The 20,402-nt window shown below is 38.3% G+C and overlaps 1 pseudogene across 1 annotated transcript; it reads left to right on the top strand.

The window, feature by feature from the left end:
- The first annotated feature begins 812 nt into the window (after positions 1-812).
- Positions 813-15,823, top strand: LOC306735971 (ribosomal protein S6 kinase alpha-2-like; annotated as a pseudogene). Its single transcript has 22 exons — positions 813-947; positions 3,506-3,622; positions 5,084-5,165; positions 6,102-6,182; positions 6,538-6,617; positions 6,953-7,059; positions 7,152-7,189; positions 7,282-7,424; positions 8,418-8,488; positions 8,986-9,074; positions 9,161-9,225; positions 11,388-11,490; positions 11,801-11,946; positions 12,265-12,387; positions 12,675-12,764; positions 13,259-13,417; positions 13,565-13,726; positions 13,895-13,971; positions 14,207-14,324; positions 14,418-14,474; positions 15,092-15,172; positions 15,568-15,823. The product of its transcript is annotated as a ribosomal protein S6 kinase alpha-2-like (transcript).
- The last annotated feature ends 4,579 nt before the right edge of the window (positions 15,824-20,402 follow it).

The following is a 20,402-nucleotide window of genomic DNA, read 5'->3' as shown; positions in this document are numbered from 1 at the left end:
CTGTCATCATTATTGATTGCAACATTGAATGCTGTCCTCAAATTAAAAGATGTAATGCCGCTGAATCTGAGCCACAGTATCTACTGCCTACAATCTACATTGACACTGCTATTTGTCATCATTTTGTATTCGGTCTGTGTGTTATTGGATGTCAGGCGGGAGCTAAAGAGAAGGAACAGAGGAAAAGGGAGACAGAGAGAGGTAGCTGGGTTGCACCATGTGACCTCGCCAGCTGTTGCTTTATGCTGGTAAGAGAAACCGAGAGGGAGGTGAGAGGCAGAAACAGGGGAGAATGAGGGAGGGAGGGGTCGGGAGCTTGCCGGCACACAATGTGACTGGTGACAATCCCTTCTGCAGAGAGAGGGAGGCAGCAGGGGATGAACACACACATGCACAGGCAGGGATGTGAAGAGTGAGCTCACACACACCTCTCCTGATTCAGCGGAACAGATTTATTCGTCACCTCTCTCGGCAGCCGCACGCAGCGAGCCGGCTGCAAAGCACAAGACAATCCCAAACGCAGCAACACCTGCCCCGTCCGTCAACCCATCTGTCTGTCTGCGCCGATTAACGGCTCTGTTACAACTCTGCCTGCGTGCTTACTGGCGTCTACTGCGTTTGAGGGACGGAGGGGGGACACGACATCCAGAGAGACGAGCAACGAATGTAAATAATGGGGAAACTAAAAAGCGACGACTACATTGAGGATGGGCCAATGGATAAACTGCGGGACAAATAGATACCCCCCCAAAAAAAACTCTGTTTCTGCATCTCTACCTTGGGACCCCCCTGCAGGGAGATGTTAATCATTATGGGATAGATGCACAGGTCTGCCCGTTGTCATGGATACCAGCACGCGGAAATTCACAGTACGAAGATGGTTTTCTATCTATCTGAAGAACAAGGCGGCAAGGAACAAGAACAACACCGGCTTCTGTCAACTAGAGGTGAGTCAAGCTGTTTGGACGGTCCCCCAGGAGCAGTACAAACTTCTATCAAATAGGGATTAGTACATGTCTGTGAATCTGCGCATGCTGAAAGGGGCATTGCATCACAATTGCATCATGTGTGTTTTTGTGTGTATATTGAGGCATAACAGCAGCCTTCTCATTTCAACAGTCGATGAGGACGAGAGTGAAAAGTCTGTGTGCATATGGGAATGGGTGTGGGAAGAATGCGTGTTATTTGATTTGTTGTGGAGCCATTGCAGCATTGTTACAGCTGCTCCTCTGCCTGTCTGACAAGAATTCAGAAAACAGAGGGATAGACAGATATTGTGTTTTGACTAAGAGAGAGAGACAAGCTACATGAAAATACAGTCGGAGAGACAAAAACGCTAACAGGCAAACAAGCAGCCAGGCAGGCAGGTTGATAGATTAATGGGTAGAGACAGATTGATTCAGTGGCCGGCCACAGCAGTTGAGGTCTATTTATAGCCCAAACAAACCAGAGAGAGAGAGAGAGAGAGAGAGAGAGAGAGAGAGACAGACAGAGAGAGACAGAGAGAGAGAGGCAGTATGCTGTTTGTAGCACGTCTACCTGTTTGTTTGAGATATAAATAGATACCCTCCCCTCCTCTGGTCTTTGTTGTTGTGACGGAGTGCTGACGAATCATCTTGACATCTATCTACCCGTTTGTGTGATTGTTAGTCTTTCTGGCTGGTGACTGTCTGTCTGCTTGTGTTTGTTTACCTGTTTGGCTGACAATCCACATCTGTAACATGATGCTTTGATGCTCCACGTGAAGAAGAATTCTTGCACTTCCTTCCCTTTCATGGGAAGGTCAGAGTTCAGGGTCAGCAATAGATCCTGTGACCTCACTCCTGTTGCCCTGTTTAAAGAATAAAACAGCAAATATAATAATAATTGTATACAGTTTCACAAACATTTGGGCCTCAGATTAGAAGTATAGCATTTTTTGCATTTGCACAAATGTATGTGAAAATGTAGTCAAATAAGCAGGTTTCTTTCCTTCCTTGATCTCTCCATTACAGAACAAGGAATTGCCAATCCTTTCACTCGTTTCCAATATGAATTTATTTTATATACAGTACATTAATCTAGAGATTCTGACTCTTAATTTCAACAACATTCTTGATGCAAGGGAAACTACGATCTAGGGCTGGGTGATAATTGAATATGATTATTATTATTATTATTATTATTATTATTATTATTATTATCTTTCAATAGAATCATATTGTGATTGAATCATATATTGAAATATCATGATACTCAATTACTTTGTTTAAATTGATAATAACAACCACATAACACCTCATATTTCTCAGAATGTTTGATTATATTGCACTAAAGTTCCTAATTACATAAGAAAATATTTAGTACTTTAACTTTGTCAATTATTTAATCCACACAAGAGCATACAAAACCATGTGGTTATATCATACAAACTATGAATGTATTGAATGATCACAAACATGCATCATTGTAATATGTGACATCGTTATTGAGATATTATCTGTATCGTGATAGACGATTTTGGCCATACTGCCTGGAACAATTGGAATTATCATTCTCTGGTAGTTTTGATCTTGTTGGACCAAAAATGAACCATTATTGCTAAATTTGAGACCTAATCGCTTGCTTTTCTGCATACAAATATTTTGTGTTACTCACAGACAATACAACTCTAACTACAGAGATAGCCTCAAAGAATTTGTCTTCGAAGAAACAGATATAAGTGACGGTTTTCATTATTTTTAGCTTTATATAGACTTTGAGTCTCAGATATTACTCTAATTCCATAGAAAAACATTGTTTGTACTAATTTAAGTGGCAGGGAACAATTCTACAAAAGAAAATAAATGAGAACGTAAATTTATAGAAATAAAATATGTAGTAATTCATAGAATATTAGCGGTACATAAATAAAGCTTTAGCTAAACCATATTTGTAAAATGAAAATGCCGATGTGTACGTAATTGTCTTAAAAATAAATGGAAACCTCAGCAAAGGCACAAGCACAACAATTTAATACAGATAGAGTATATGTAAATTTACAACCATTACCATTCAACACTATCTAGCTCCTGTTAGCATTTCAAACTTGATTGAAGGTGAAGCTCAACTTCTAAATGATAACTTAACAGAGCTACAGTACATTGTTACACTGACCAATCTCAGTCGTGCCTCGGGTTGGCAGTTTATCATTTGCTTCACTGAGCAGACTGAATAGGCTGAAAAGGGCAGCCTACATTATGCATCACTGACCTCTGCCCATACCTTTCCAGCAATAACATAATAGCTCATAAATAACCATCAGTCTTTGTGTGTATTTAGAAGAGTGATTAAGTTTATGTTTGGGGGGTTGTCCTATCAATATGTATGTTGCACCATCATTCATCTCATCTTGTCCATGTTTCACTTTTGAGACAGATGTTATTCAATCTCAGTTTTTCTTAGCTATAGTTTTTTTCTTTCTTTCACTGTGTTTGTAAATGTGTAAATAACATACTAATAGTGACACATGTCTCTCTTTTTTCAGGATGATAGTATACTTAAGGAGATTGACATCAGCCACCATGTTAAGGAGGGTTGTGAGAAAGCAGACCCCTCTCAGTTCCAGCTACTCAAAGTGCTGGGACAGGGCTCCTATGGAAAGGTACAAGATAAGCATTTTAACTATAACCACACTGAGACCTGAATAACTTAAACAATTTACTTATGTTAAGGAAATTCAAGAGAAAGCAGGTTTTCTCAAATAAATTGGATCAGACTTCAGCCTCAGATAAAGACGGGATATCAGTGTTGATGCAGCAAGCTAAAAGATAAGCCACAACACGCCTGTCTGTCTGACCCAGCAGGTCATGACTTAGGTCAGGTGCTGCAGTGGGGGCTTCCTTCTTCAGCTGTACTACATGTATATATGTAGTTTTGATCATCTGCAAGACTCTAACAGTTTCACTAGAATATCTACACTTCAAACATAAAATAAATGGCCAAAAGTATGTGCACATGTGCCTATGTCTATGTATAAAGTGTGTGCTTAAGTATGTGCATTTGTGCGATTGCTGAACATCTCGTTCAAAAGCTTTGGGCATCAACATGCTGCTATAATTGCCTCCACTCTTTCCAGGAGAGTCTGGAAACAGAATGGAGGGATTTGCTCCCATCCAGACACTGATGCTGGACGATAAGGACTTGCAATCAGAGTTGTAAACAATTCCAAAGGATTGGATGGGGTTGATCAGGGCTTTGTTTGGGACAATGAAGTTATACCGCACCCAAACTGTGAAAAACATTATGGGCCTTGTTTTGTGCATGAGGGCATTATCATCTGAAACCGAGAAGAATGTTCCCCAAACTGCAGCCACAAAATCAAAAGGGCACTATTGTCTGAATACGCCTTGTATGCTGTTGCAGAAGAGTTCCCCGTAAGTTGAACCAATGGGTCGATCCCAAACTGTGAAAAACAGCCACAGGGTTCTCAAGTGTCACGCATTGAGCGTGACTGTCACGCATTTCGGTCTTAAGTCTCGCCCTCCCGCTGAAAAAAAACTCTAGGCTATTTAATGTGCCGCGCAAACATGACCTGGTCGCGCTGCCCTCACCATGGAGGAGTCTAGCACGTCTCCCCTGAATCCCCTGCCAATCAATAAAAAGAGATGGGCGACACGAATAGCCAATCAGAAAAACGTATCTGTTGTATCTGGGTGAAATGTAATCGCGGCCGTGACTCCGCCCCCCCCCCGTCCGGGGGGAGAGAGAGAGAGATGTCACGCTTACCTGTCTTAAAAACTTGAGAGCCCTGCAGCCACAGTTCACTTGCAGGTCGCCTGCAAATTGAGTGTGAGGGTGATATATAATGTTAGTTACATCAATGGATTTTAGCGTCTCAAAAAGCAGCAGCGACAGTAGATGGGCGTGACACTAAACAAGGTGCGTGTGTACTGTATACGCACGTGTGTGCGTGTGTCGCAGGCGCTGTAGTGCATTACAACGGGTTCTTCTGTTAGCAACACTTGAATAACGTAAATAATATACCCCGTGCTTGTGTCTTTTTTTTTACTAATACTAATACTGATGATGATGATGATGATGATGGTGGTGGTGGTGATTCTAGGTGTTTCTGGTGAGAAAGATCAGAGGAGTGGACAGAGGGCAGCTGTATGCCATGAAAGTCCTGAAGAAAGCGACACTAAAAGGTAAAAGAAAAAAATATTTGAAAAGTCTTGAAAGGATGCTTATCTTGTCACGTGAATACCTCTTTTCATTTCCAAGTGGTACTTGCTGTTACTTGTTGTGTTGTTAACCTATTTGTGTGTCTGTAGCGTTTAAGAATGGAATACATTACTAAATATGGACAGACACATTATGCGGAAATAACAACTTTGTTCTTTATTGGGCGCAGAGTGGTAATTTGTTCAGATTAATATTGGTTATCCCCACAAAGGATATGGGAAATATAATTGTCAGAGTTCTCAGAGTGCCCTACTTTTGAGAGGATTTGGGGTAAAAGAGGTTAGTGTGTACTTTTGATAAAGATAAACTGAATGGGATTATTGTAAACTAGGATGTACTGTAAACGCAGGTTGAGATGCCATGTATTGCATGATTTAGTGTCTTTGTACAAGCTTTAATCCTCTGAATCTCAAAACGTTATGGTTTTATCCAAGGAAGCAGATGCTGCAACAACACTTTTACTGTGGTTATAGACAAAAGCACTATGGGATCAGCAGCACCATGGGAGAGTTTAATTAAATATATATGTTTAAATTAACTTAATGCAGTTTCATAAAACATGCAGATGGTATTAGAAGCTTGGCGTGATTTATGGAGATGAGTCTGGCCTATTGTAAGACTATCTTACAATAGCACTGCACTGCAACTTGTATTCTATTTTTTTGCTTTTTGACTGTTTTTTATGTTTTAATGAATGCTCTTAATTGTTTTTAAATCTGGTTTTCTTCTGCATTATGTTTCAATGCTTTTAATGGTTTTATGTGAAGCACTTTGAATCACCTTGTTGTTGAAATGTGCTAAACAAATAAACTTGCCTTTGCCTATCTGCACGCAGATTGAAATAACTAAACTATTGTGTTAATAAACAAATTATTCCTGCCCCGCTGTTTCCTCCACAGTTCGGGATCGCGTGCGGTCTAAGATGGAAAGAGACATTCTGGCAGAAGTGAACCATCCATTTATAGTTAAACTGCACTATGGTAAGTCTGACTATCTGATGGTCTTCATTAGGTGCTGATTTTAATATCTGTCTCTCTGAAATCCCCGCGTATTCTCATATATAACAAGATCCTGTTTTTTCACAAGAGATAATAGGATACCTTTCCGATACCCAGCCTTTACATGCATGCTAATTGTAATATCTTTTTGGAGGGAAGTTCCTCGTTGAATTTTGTGCTTCAAATACTTCCTCAAAGTAAGATAATACAATACAACTCCAATGCAGCAACATAGCCTCATATTAATCGTATTTATTGTTTGTGTGTGTGTGTGTGTGTGTGTGTGTGTGTGTGTGTGTGTGTGTGTGTGTGTGTGTGTGTGTGTGTGTGTGTGTAGCTTTCCAGACAGAAGGGAAGCTCTATCTGATCCTAGACTTCCTCCGAGGAGGAGACCTTTTCACTCGACTGTCAAAGGAGGTAGGTTTCCTCCTGATATGCTCCCTGGCTCTTACCCCAACATCACTAAAATAATTACAACCCTTTTCTTTTCAAGGTCTATTATAGGCTGGTTAACACTTGTGCAGAATCACCAAGTGAATATATTTGACTTCATTCTCCTTGTGAACACTTTGTTGATGTTGCTAATGCATTATCAGTAAACAAACAGTGATTGGTGATACAAAGAAAAAGAACAATTTAAGAAACCTTTTATTTAGTCTTTCCAATAACAAACAAATATATATATATTTGTTCCTGTATTAATATATTTTTGTTTGTTTTTACTAGCATCTACGTGTCTATTTTTGTTCTAGGTAATGTTTACTGAAGAGGATGTGAAGTTCTACCTTGCAGAGTTGGCCCTGGCCTTGGACCATCTACACAGTCTGGGGATCATCTACAGGGACCTGAAACCTGAAAAGTACTATCTTATAAAGGCTCCCTTTTTTGTATCTATTTTTTTTTTCCAAAATAATTTGAAAGCAGCTTTTAATGTTATTTTGTCCCGAACAGTATTCTTCTGGATGAAGAAGGACACATTAAGATAACTGGTCAGTGCATCCAGCTAAAAACATTTATCTGTCTTTCTATTTATCTTCATTCATGTCAATCTTAACTTGTTCCCCATCTATTTGTCTCTCAGACTTTGGATTGAGTAAGGAGGCCATTGACCATGATAAAAGAGCATATTCGTTCTGTGGAACAATAGAGTACATGGCTCCGGAGGTCGTGAACAGGAGAGGGCACACACAAAGTGCTGACTGGTGGTCATTTGGGGTACTTATGGTAAGAATTGTTTCATCTTAAAACAATCTTTCACTTTAACAGCCTATTTACTGTTTTTATTATTTTAATGTGCACTTGTTATCGGAATACAAAGACACTTTTTCTACTGACTTGCAAGTTTTTTCTGATCGTGCTATCAAACACAGCAGGCACGCATTTCCTATATCATATGAGCCAAATACTCAGCTCTTACATAATGTGCCAGTTTACTGCCTTTCTTCTGGCAGTAAAGCTGCTTAATTACCGTCTCTGACAGATCAGGTCCCATTACTTTCTGTAATCGTGCATCTGTTGGATTTTGCTTATTTTGTTTGCCTGGAGGCTTAATTTTTTTACTAATACTGAAAATGAGGTTAACATTCACTTACAGCTGACAAATAGAACATTTCAAAATACTCTCTTTGGACAATACAGATTTTTGGAACCCAGAGACAGTAGTGGAAGGAGCCTATTTGATAAATTAAAACACCATATGTGGAAAAATTATGATTGCATTTCATTCAAAACACTGTAATATATTTGGGCAAAGAATGCAGAAGCATCTCAGCAGCAGTTGCAGGCTTGATGTTACTCATCAGGCTGTTTTACGTTCTCTTTTGAACACAATTTATTTGATATTTCTCATTTATTAAAAGTATCCAAATCATGATTTCTGATTTTGTTTCTTATCACAAAATGAATTATGAAATGTATTATGTTGAATTTCGATAGTTGGACAGACTGATGTAAGATTAATTGATCAACGCTATAGAATTAAATACAACTCACAAATGTGTAAACAGTTCGTACAAACAGATTGTTGTTTGATTATTTGTAAATGCACTGTGATCTACGATTATCTCTACTTGGTGAAAATATTGCTGTTCATTAGTACAAGTGTTGGTGTAGTTGGGTTTGTAGGTGTAGGTGCAGATAACTTGTCCTTAGTTGTAGTTTTGACAAGACTGATTAAGGTGCTTTGTGCTTTGACAATTATTATCATCTGTTTTCCAGTTTGAGATGTTGACAGGATCATTACCATTCCAAGGAAAAGATCGGAAGGAAACAATGGCACTTATTCTTAAGTAAGACCAATTTTAACTGTTATCATTTTATTCTTAAAGCTTCTTTTATTTATGACCAAATCCCAATGGTCTCGGTATTTTTTAACTTGATGTTTTAAAACCTATTTTCCTCAGTGTTCATGGTTTTGTGTGTTTCATTTGTGTCTTGATCTTAGTTTCTATGTACTAGTTATGTAACAGTGGTTTTCTTGATAAACAGTATGTTGATGATGTTATTGCATTTTGATAATACTTAGGTTCTCTCCTCAAAGTTTCTAATCAGCTTCCTCTTTCCCTTTTCAAATGCATTTCTATGTTCAAAGTAGTCTATTATTTCAAATAAGAATACATTTCTCATGGTCCAATTATCAATCTCAGAATATCCCACTATACCTGAATAAACTGAATGATAAAGTTGTAGCTTGGAAAACAAAGTTAAACTGATCCAATACTACAAACAAACAGCACTAACAAACATCTGCATGTCTTTACACCTGTTTCTCGTCTTTTCTGTCCAGGGCTAAGCTGGGAATGCCACAGTTCCTCAGTCCTGAAGTGCAGAGTTTATTAAGAGCGCTCTTCAAGAGGAACCCTGCTAATCGACTCGGTACTGTACACATAAAACTTGGAAATTGACAGGCAACCAAACAATAACATACTATATCAACTTGTCTGAATCTTTGTGATTGATAGGTGCAGGACCAGATGGATTGGAAGAAATAAAAAGACATCGCTTCTTTGCATCGATACACTGGATTGTAAGTACAATTCATGAAGAATGTTCCATGGTCTGCATGATTTTAAGCAGTCCAGTATTGTTGTTTTTGTAAGGAAGGACACTACATACTCACTGGCATTATACACATTATGCACATGATCACAGACTCAGCTTGAAGTGAAACAAAGTTGGCTTGTTGACAAGACTGTGAGAACAGATCTATCGTATGCAAGTATGGCAGCCACAGCTGTGGTAAAGGTCTGTAAATGAATACCCTTTCCTACTACCAACAACTATGCCTGGTTGCTCTTACTGGATATCGATTTTATGTGTACAGCTGCTTCATGCAAGGATGATGGCGGGGAAAAAAGTATTTCAGTAACTTCAAATATACTGGTTTCTTGGAGATTCCACTTCTGAGATGCACTGCTCAGATTAGCGGCCTGTGTTAAATTGAACAAATTGAAGAACAACAGATCTAAATCACATTGTGGTAACTGTAGTTGTTGTATCCTTACATCGAAACTCTGCAACTGTTCACCCACTTCCTCAAAACTTAGCCACAACCATGAGTCATGATTCTCTATTGCTTCATAGCAAAGTCTCTGACTTCCCTGTCTGCCTGTCTGTCTGCCCAACTTTATTGTAACTAATCCTCTTATCTATAATAGCCTTTCTCACAGAAATGTTTGCTCATGTGCATATGTTCTAGCTGCAGACATTACCTGTGCTATCACAATCTAACCTTGACATCTATTCCTTGGACGTGTGCTGCTTGAAATTTGTTCAACTGTACACAGCCTTGCCAAAAGCTTTGATATACAGTACAGAGTTATATGTGAGTAACAAATATGCTGCAGGTCTGCTGATGCATACCCTAACAAGAGCAGTTAAAAGCAACTCAAGAAGCTCACTTTCAGCTGCTTTTAGTTTGAAGCAATCATTTTCACAATAACAGACAACACACACAAGAAGTGTGAGCGTTCCTTAATGTGTGAGCCTTGTTGGTTGTCACACTGTTGCACCCATTCCTCTTCATCAGAGATGTTCAGAAGGCTTGTGACTCTTGTTTATCCGCTGTTTGCGAATAGTGATGCTCTCATTTCTAACAAAATCCACTATTATCAGCTTTACATGCCCACTAATCTCTGCCCTCTCCACTGGCTCTCACTGTACTCCTCGCAACATAAATACCTACAAGCCTCTGCCAAACACCACATTTTCCCATTTACAGATGGTGTTGTTGGCTTGATGTGACAAACTATCAATAAGAGCCTTACTTTTTCCTACACGCTATGCTAATTAAAATCCTGTGCACTATCAGGCATAATGCTTTACTCCATCAGAATATTGGTTGACGTTTTCTTTGTGAACCTCCAGTCTTTTATACATGTTTCCATCTTTGATAAAAACTAAATTCTGCAACCTCACCTTAACAGAGAATGTCAATTACAAATCAAATAGCAGGTATGAGAGTGTATTAGTCTCGGCATAGATTTCCTAATGCTGGTGTCTTCTGTTAGGTATTTAATGTGATATTATTACTCAAAGAGACTGTTGTTGACTTGCAATGGTGACACCTGCAGGCCATAGTCTGTAATGCACTTGAGTAAATAGAAATACAGTATGTGCATACTCTGTGTACTCATATATAATGAGGAGTTTTCATATATTACATGATATGGGTATCTTTTTTAATCACTTTGACAGTTTTTATTAACCATGAGTTGAGGACTTTATTTTCCATCCATCCATTTTTATCCGCTTATCCGGGATGGGTTGCGATGGCAGCAGGCCCAGCCGGCTGACCCAGGCTTCCCTCTCATCCGCAACATTTTCCAGCTCATTCTGGGGGATCCTGAGTAACACATCCATAACATTTAAAGATCAGGCCGTGTCATTGCTATCTCAGTACGTGTTCACATGAACACTTGCATCACTCAATGATTATTTTGCTTTGAGAATATTTAATTTAACTGCTGTGGAACCCAACCTATATTTAATTGTTCATACTGGATCCATGACAGCAATATAATGGGAAAGAATAGAGAAACACGTTTCACTACACACACTAACTGCAACATCACTTTTATATTAATTGTTATTGTCATGTCTAGTTTACACTAGATCATGTGTTATTTTGTATTTAAACCAGTGGTTTATGATAACTGCTGATACTGATGTTATTGTTGTTCTCTGTAGAAGTTGTACAGGAAGGAAATGAGGCCTCCATTCAAACCTACAGTTGGAAGACCTGAAGACACTTTCCATTTTGACCCTGAGTTCACCTCCAGAACACCCACTGGTAACTGAGACATACAAAAAACATACACATACATATTTATATATAAATCAAATAAATACGTGGGTCTATTTGTCTATCATAAACCAAAAAGTACCATTTATGTAATTAAAGAAGATACAACTGAGATAAATAGACTATACAAAATATATCTAACTATAGCTCATATAATTTACATTAAATTAAATGTATTTTTCAATACGTTATATGTATTTCAAAATGTTGATGTTCCTAATTGGATATAAATGGGATGGAACATCTAGTTCAAGTATTGTGAACTTATGTTTGTATCTGTCTGTCTTTGCCTGTCCAGATTCTCCCGGCCTCCCTCCCAGCGCAAACACACACCAGCTGTTTCGTGGCTTCAGCTTTGTTGCAACAAATCAAAGTCAGGAGCCTAGCGTTGCTGCCGTAGCACCTTCTCGTCAGGAAGTGAACAACATCAATCCCTTAGCAAAGGTACGTGTCTTTAAGAAAGCAGCTTATGCCCTATCCACACATCTAATTAAATGACACACTAGCCCATTGATTGGATAACAAATGAACCATGTACATAAATCACTAAATTGATCATTGCTTTATGAGTCAACTGATAGACTGGATGATTAAGGAAGTGGCTATATAATTATGCTGACCCTCATAAATCCTGCTCAGCTCTTACTTCAGCAACTGACTGCTGCAGCGATGCCATTCTTCTCACACCTAATATATGACTCACACATATATGAAATATAATAGAAGCATGTATGTCTGTCTGATTGTTTGTGTTCCCTGCAGCACATCCAAGGAGACAAGGCCTTCAGTGATGTTTATGAGCTCAAGGAGGAAGTTGGACAGACAGCAACTTCGGTCTGCAGAAGTTGTCTGCACAGAGTCACTGCTGTGGAGTATTCAGTGAAGGTAGTGGACACTAAACATATTTAGATATACAACATTATGATATCAACATTATATTATCTTAAAAGTTTTTTTAAAAAATACATAAAAAGCATTTACAGTGTTTGTCAAACACACTTTAAACACACGTCTGAATCCAACCAACAAAATGTAGTAGTTTGTATGGTGATTATTAAGGTGATTATTAAATCAAACCACCCAAACACAATGCTTTGTGCATCCTGGTTATTTAGAAGTTTGCAATTGTGTGTCTTTCTAAGCACATCCTGTCGTTTCTGTTTTTGTGTCAGATCATTGACAGAGCCAGGAAAGATCCATCAGAGGAGATTGAAATCCTGTTAAGATACGGACAGCATCCAAATATCATTACCCTAAAGGATGTAAGTGGAACACACTCACTCCTGTTTTTCTTTAACAGCCATGTTAGAAGAGCTTCTTCAGCATCTTTACAACAGTAAAGGTCAATACAGCATAGTATGAGCAATATTTTGTCTGACAATATTATATCGATACATGGACACCAAGTATCGATCTTTTATTATATAATCGAATAATATTGCAATTCAAAATTAAACCTTTTGAATATCATTGCTTTTTCAGTCTACTTCAGTCTGTTTGCTTGACTGACGAACCCATTTTGCTGCAATAAAAATTTAGATGAACCGAGTGAAAACTGTATCTTATTAGATAAAACAGATGTAGACAATCTGAATATATATATATATATATATATATATATATATATATATATATATATATATATATATATATATATATTATCGCAACATATCGCAAATTGTTTAGCATTGTGATCATCTTGTATCGAGTGGCTTCTGGTGATTCCAACTCCCTGAGTGTGTGCTTTTACCATCAGGTGTATGACGACGGCCAAAGTGTGTACCTGGTACAGGATTTACTGAGAGGAGACGAGCTGCTGGACCGAGCTCTGACGGTGCCAAACTTTACAGAGAGAGATGCATCAGACATCCTCTGCACGCTGACCAAGACTGTGGAATATTTACACTCACAGGGGGTAAAAACATGTTTGTTAAACCTTTGACAAAATACTTTTTTATACTGTTTTCACCTACTTGTAAAATGAATTGAACCATTGAATCATATGTTGTTGTAAACCAGGTTTGTGTTTTTGTCTGTGTGTGTGACTTTCTTGTTTTTCCAGGTTGTGCATCGAGACCTGAAACCTAGTAACATTCGCTATTCTGACGACAGTGGACTCTCAGAATGCATCAGAATATGTGATTTTGGTTTTGCCAAACAGCTCAGGGCTGAGAATGGCTTGTTGATGACTCCCTGTTACACAGCTACGTTCATGGCTCCTGAGGTACTGTATATCAGTAATCATAATAGGAGTCTCTAATTTCTCACCAACACTTATGAAAGAAATCAAATCACAAAACGGCTATCAAAAATGCATTTAAAAATAATCGTTCACAGAAAACAATCCCACCAGGATATAATACATTGTCAAAATGTGTTTGTGTGTATGCAGGTTCTGAAGAAGCAGGGTTATGATGCAGCCTGTGACATCTGGAGCCTGGGGATCCTGCTCTACACCATAATAGCTGGGTCAGTTTAAAGTTTAAAACGCATGCAACATCCTCCTGCTGCTGTAAACAAACATGTCTTCTCTATAAACTCCCCTGGAAAGTGAGTTCAGGTCTTTTAACATATCTACATTGGTCTTTTACTGTTGCTAGATTGAATAATGTCAGGGCGTTTTTTCACACCACTTGTAGATTTTGGAGGGCCTTTGGACTGACTTCACTCAACTATTAAATTGCTTTTATTCTTATTGGTCCAGCTTCAGTCCGTTTGCAAGCAGCTCTGAGGACACAGCAGAGGAAATTCTGGCTCAAATCGGCAGCGGGAAATTCATTATCAAAGGAGGGAACTGGGACCTGGTATCAGACGCTGCCAAGGTTCTATTTATTTTATTTTTGGGGAATTATATACACATAAAATGGTTTTGTTGCTGTCTAAATAAACTAATATTATGTATGCATGTTTAACAGGAAATTGTGATGAAGATGCTCCACGTGGACCCTCACCAGCGCCTGACTGCCCCACAGGTACTAGTAGTCCCTCATATGACGTGGTATGCTTTATTATGCATTAGGCAATTTAAGATGGCTGCTACTTTAAGTCCTATTGATACTGTTTTTCGTCCGAATAGTTTTTACTGGAGTATCGATAATTTAAAATCTGTTGACAGGAAACATTTTTAAATACATTACATATTACAGTATACTGCTTTCTGTATTGGTTGTATACCAACCCTTGAAGGAACAGCGTGTAGGATTCAAGGGAGTTTATTTGCAGAAATATAATATACAATTCATAACTATCCTTTCATTAGTGTACAATCACCTGAAACTAAGAATAATTGTGTTTTCATTATGTTAGAATGAGCCAATTATTTCTACATAGGCAGCAGGTCCTCTTCACTCGGTGTGCCACCCAGTAGCCCAGAATGGACAAACCAAACATTGGCTCTAGAGAGGGCCTTTTGCGTTTTAAGTTTACCTGAAGGCCACTGTTGTTCTCAGACATGCTTTGAAAGGGAGGGGTGATCAGAGGGGTATTCAGTTGGATGCAATCTGCAACTATGCTACCAAATCCTACACACTGTTCCTGTAAGAGCAGTTCCTAAAAAATGCATTCGGAAATAATTTTAAATGCCCATTAGGTTCTTCGTCATACCTGGATTGTAGACAGAGACCAGCTCTCTAACAGAACTCTCACCAGACGAGATGCTCTTACTGTGAAGGTCAGTGCATACAGTAAATATCATCAGAATATCAGATCAAATACTTCTTATTATGTTTCTGTGTGTCGCTATGTTACATCCTCATTGTAAGTAGTGATGCAGTTTATACAAAAATGTGCCATTTCCGATTTATTTGTCAAATACTTTTCACTGAGTGTGTAACATGTCTGAAAGTTTGCATGTGCCAGTATTTCTGTTGCCCTTAATGACGGAGCTCTTAAAGAAACTGTTGTTATCACACAAGTTCATGTCAGCATCAGCAAAATGTACAACGATGCAAAAAGCTGTCATAGTCTGTCTTTCCAGCAGGTGGTGCTGTCTGCCCCTTATTTAGTTGCATGAGAGATTAGACCAGTATTCATATGATATGACGTAGTGTATTTTTCTTCCACCAGGGGGCACTGTCTGCCACCTACTCTGCTCTGAAGCGCTGTGCTCCTGCTCCAGTATTGGAGCCTGTTCAGTCCTCCAGTCTGGCTCAACGGCGAGGAATGAAGAAACTGGAGAGTCCCAAAGTTAATTTAGACCCCAAAGGAAAGGAAAAGCCTCAACAATCTGAATGAAAATCCAAAGAAATTAGACATAGACAACACAATTAAAGAAGACATACTCTTTTTGAAAAGCATAAACATTGTTACAAAGTGCTCCTAGACCTATAACAAACTAAATGTAGCAGATTTTAGAAATGGTATCGCAAATGGGATTAAGCCTAATTAACTATCACAACAAAGCCGTCCACAATCAGTGGTAACAGGACAACTTCAGTTCATTTAATTTAAAGTGTACATTTGAAACCTTTTCAATTGTGATGTATAATTCATCATGCACACCTGCGACTCTTATTTAACAAGCCTCTCCAAAAAACCTTGTAGAAGTTGACTATTATTACCCTAAAATCATCTAAATCCTGAGCAGAGAGGGTTTCATTCATTCAAGCAGAAGTCTTGTCCAATCCCTCAGTTGTCCTGGGTATTATAGGCTCTGTTTGACAGTTGCCCTTACTTTCAATTGGTTGAAAAAAATATTGATTTATATTTTATTTTCTCATTTACATTTTAAGCCTAGCTACCAGACAACAATTCTCATAGTTTGGTGATGGCTATTAATACGTAAAACAAAAAACAAAAAAATATTGGCAGCTGATAATCAAAGCGAACACATTGACATTTATTTATTTTTGGTCATACATGTCAGAACACATTAATTAATCATTTTAATGCAATATACACATACAAATCCATATCTACAGAAGCTCCAACCGCTAAAAGTGGAAGAAATTAGTCTGCCCACCATATTCAGAAAAAGCATATTCAGTGCCACAAACAACATGCCAAGTAGTTGATTTACTTTAGGTTTCATATTTAGCGCATATATGTGTCCCCAGGAGTTCATGCCATACATTAATACAGTCTTCCACAGTTATTGCTCTAACATATATCCAACTATAGATGTGTTCGATCATCATCATCTAACAATAGATATAGATTAGAGTAACATGTATTGGAATGGGGTACTCTCACTCTGATTAGAACATGTTTCCTACAATCAATCCTCTGAATTCTACAGAGTTATGCATGTTAAAAATGTAAATAACCTACCAAAGGGAATCATTAAGTTAACAATGCCATTGAAGTCTTATTGTTAATAATATGTTTAATAATTGTACTGTATGTATTGTTGTCTTCCATGAATACAGCCTTTGACTATTGTAAAATGTATTGTTAAATGTATCACTACTGCACTTCCCAGATCAGATGAAACAGTGAGCTATGAAAGTATTTATGTTGAACGTAGTTTGTTGTGTTTTTTCATAACATATTCAAAATGTTATTTGGCTTAAAGAGAAGTCATAGAGGCAGGAAAACCGGGAGAACATCATATTGCTCTTTGGTAAATGTCACGTTCGTAGCAAAACTCTGCAGGCTATACTACTTTGAAATATTAAGTCAGCAATCAGTGCGATAGATCATCTTTCAGTGTGTGCTTGAGTGTGTCAAGTATCTGCCAGTACACCACTGTTTGTGTCTGAAAGCCAAAATGTTTGAGAACCACTGTGTCAGATGATTGTAAATAGGTCTACTGTCTATTGCTGCCGCCCCGATTGTATCTAATAAGTTGTACAATCGCAAATACGAGGTAAGACTGAACAGGGTGTAGCACACTTTCTGTTGTACAATTGCAGTTTTTTACAATTTACCAGTAGGAATGTATATTATGATGCTCCAAAATTAATACACATCCTTACTGGTAAGACAAAACATATTGTCACATGTAACCAATAAGCACTGTAGCAGAGAAACAGAAATAATGTACATTTTACGTTTGCTGATCCTAAGGCTGTATGTGTTGTGACACATTGCACAACTGGTAGTGGTGGAACTGGGACTGATGCAACTGTGAAGATGCAGATAAGGTTGTAGATATTGTGTTGTTCAAGATAAAGCTGTAAATATTGTTTACTAATTTAGACTGTACATATAGTGCTGTACAACTATCAGCAAGCAGTAAGACTGTATATATTGTGTTTGCAGAAAGAGATTGTACATATCATTTTGTCCATTGCTATCCATTGCTCAGAGTGTACATACTGTCTATACCTGGCCAATCACTGCAATTATTGGCTAGAATGCCCAAGTTTTACAAATAAAGGAAAACAACAGAAATTGCACTGACATTTGTAAAGAGTTTTCTTTAAATCATTTTCATGTTCCTTATTTATGCAATTCAGCTGTCTATCATCTTCATTATTTACCTGTACTTTTCCTACTCTGACATGTCAAAAATGTCAACTGTGAAAAAGATCTATTAGTACCAAATCTATTTACCAAATTTCCCCATGGGGATGAATAAAGTATATATCCTATCCTATCTTAGTACAGTGCAATATTTAACATGACATCTCGAGAAAAAGAGAAACACTATTGCACAATTTTTGCTTCACTTTCCTTACATCTCAAAACTAAGAACTGAGCTTACAAGATGTATTCAAGGCTGTTTAAGCGGAGTGAAAGTTTCATTATGAGGGGTGCTATAACACGGGAAAAGTTCAAGTTTGTACAGGGAGGCAGCCAGGCACAGATATGTAGACAAAGACATACAACTCTAAAATGATAGACGTATAACAAATCAATCAATCTTAAATTGTACAAGTACATTAACAGTCTGTCAAATTGTTTGCATTAAAATGCATATAAGAGCATGATAATAATAATGCTAATAATTATGAAAGGTGGAAGAATTGTAAATTATTTAGCTTTTCTTTCCATAGAGTGAAATGTAAGTAATATAGATAGATAGATAGATAGATAGATAGATAGATAGATAGATAGATAGATAGATAGATAGATAGATATAGTTCAGTTACTGTAACTTTCTCTATCCATGATAAGGTGGCAGCAAGCCACTAGATGGCAACCAATCATAACCTGTGCTCTCTCTCTCTCTCTCTCTCTTTCTCTCTCTCTCTCTTTCTATTTCTTCCCAGAAGTTGTTCCTTTAGAGCCTTAATCCCCCCCCCCCCAAAAGAAGCAAGGAACACTTTAATTTATATCAACCACCAGGTTCACTCTCTGAAAGCTTTTAGCAGGCGCTGAGCTGATGTGTCAGGTGGGTGTGGCAGGCTCATCAGCCCTGACATTTAAGTGCAGTAGTGCTAGGAGCAAAAGGGATTGGAGGATATGAGTAGATACAGATGACAAGCCCCCCTGCGAAGATGATTGCAGTGGAGTGACAAGAGGAGACCAAACAACAGATAGAGGAAGGAGAAGGTGTCGGGAGGGGAGAGATGAAAGGCAAAAGAAATAAAAAGAGATTTGAGAAACAATAACTCAACCCAGCAATTACAGCTTTGTCAGAATTTATATTAGCTTTCATAATTGAAGAATTTAAAAGTGTATTTTCTCATGTTATTTAAACTCAGTATAAGGTAATTTATATTCTGTTGCAAGTTCATACTGCCACACTTGTAGCTTCAACAAATCATGTAATCTTACTTTGACCTTCAATCAGATAGTTCTAGTTTCAGGTTTTGGTCTTTAGTCTTTCTTAGAAATGAGCACATGCAACTGAAATGAATTAAATAATTAGGAAACCCGGCACCTGGCTGTCCTTTAACCACAGTTTTGTTCATGTCCTTTAATGCCAAACAGCCAAAGTGTCCTTGAGCAAGTCAGTGGATCATTCTGGAAGTTCTGTTTTGTAGCACAACTTTTCTGGAGAGCATTTGACAGTGTAGTTCAATATTCAAGACGAAGACACCGCTGGAGCTTATTACAAAGATGGCCTGCATCACATTATATTTTGTAGGATTTACATATGATGATGAATGGAAATAAAACGATATCTATCACTTGACTACTATAATATTACTGGACGATCACCAGTACAGTTTTTCCTGAAACACCAGGACATCACTTTGTATTTCAAATAAGCAGATGAGAAATGATTTTCAATGTCGCTTGTAAATGTAGGAGCAGAGTGGTTAGACATAGTTCTATACACAAAGCAGAGCGATCTAGTGGAATGCCATCTCCAATTAAACATTTTCTCCGAAGAGCATAAAAGCTTCTTAATATTCCACATTTAGTTATGGATGACACAGAGTGCTGATGTATCTTCAGTCTTACTGGCTACAAAATAAGTAAAGATAAATATGGATGCATGAAGAGGAGATGATATTGAATTGGCTTTTAAATGCAAACACTCCCTTGAGTATCTGTATCTGTTCCTCTCCTGCTCGACATTCCTCTTCTGACAGAAAACAGAGTTCTGAAGACAAGCGACATACACACACTGACAGGGACGGAGATCCCACCACCTATGGGGTGTGCACACCCACCCCTCCCACACACACACACACACACAGACACACACACACACACACACACACACACACACACACACCCTGTGGCACTACAGCTAGACCTGCCACTCGGACGTTCACCGAATCAGACGGACAAATCTCTAACAGACGGCTCCTGACAAAGAGATTATCACCGTGACAGGAGAAGTGTGTGCAGCTGTGGGTGGTGAGTTTACAGCGGAGAGATGGGGGTGGGGAGCGAACTCTTTGTGCTTTCACACATTTGGCTCATCGCTCTCACCATGCCAGTTTTCTGATTCAAAGTCAAACTTACTTCAGGGTTTATAAGATACGTACTAATTGTCCATCTTATGTACGTGTGTGTCTGAGAGTGAAAAAAGAGACAAGGACGTACAGCAAACATTGATA

Source organism: Taurulus bubalis (assembly GCF_910589615.1).
Source record: "Taurulus bubalis genome assembly, chromosome: 4".
NCBI classification, from domain to species: domain Eukaryota; kingdom Metazoa; phylum Chordata; class Actinopteri; order Perciformes; family Cottidae; genus Taurulus; species Taurulus bubalis.
This window is presented reverse-complemented; position numbering and strand designations above follow the sequence as displayed.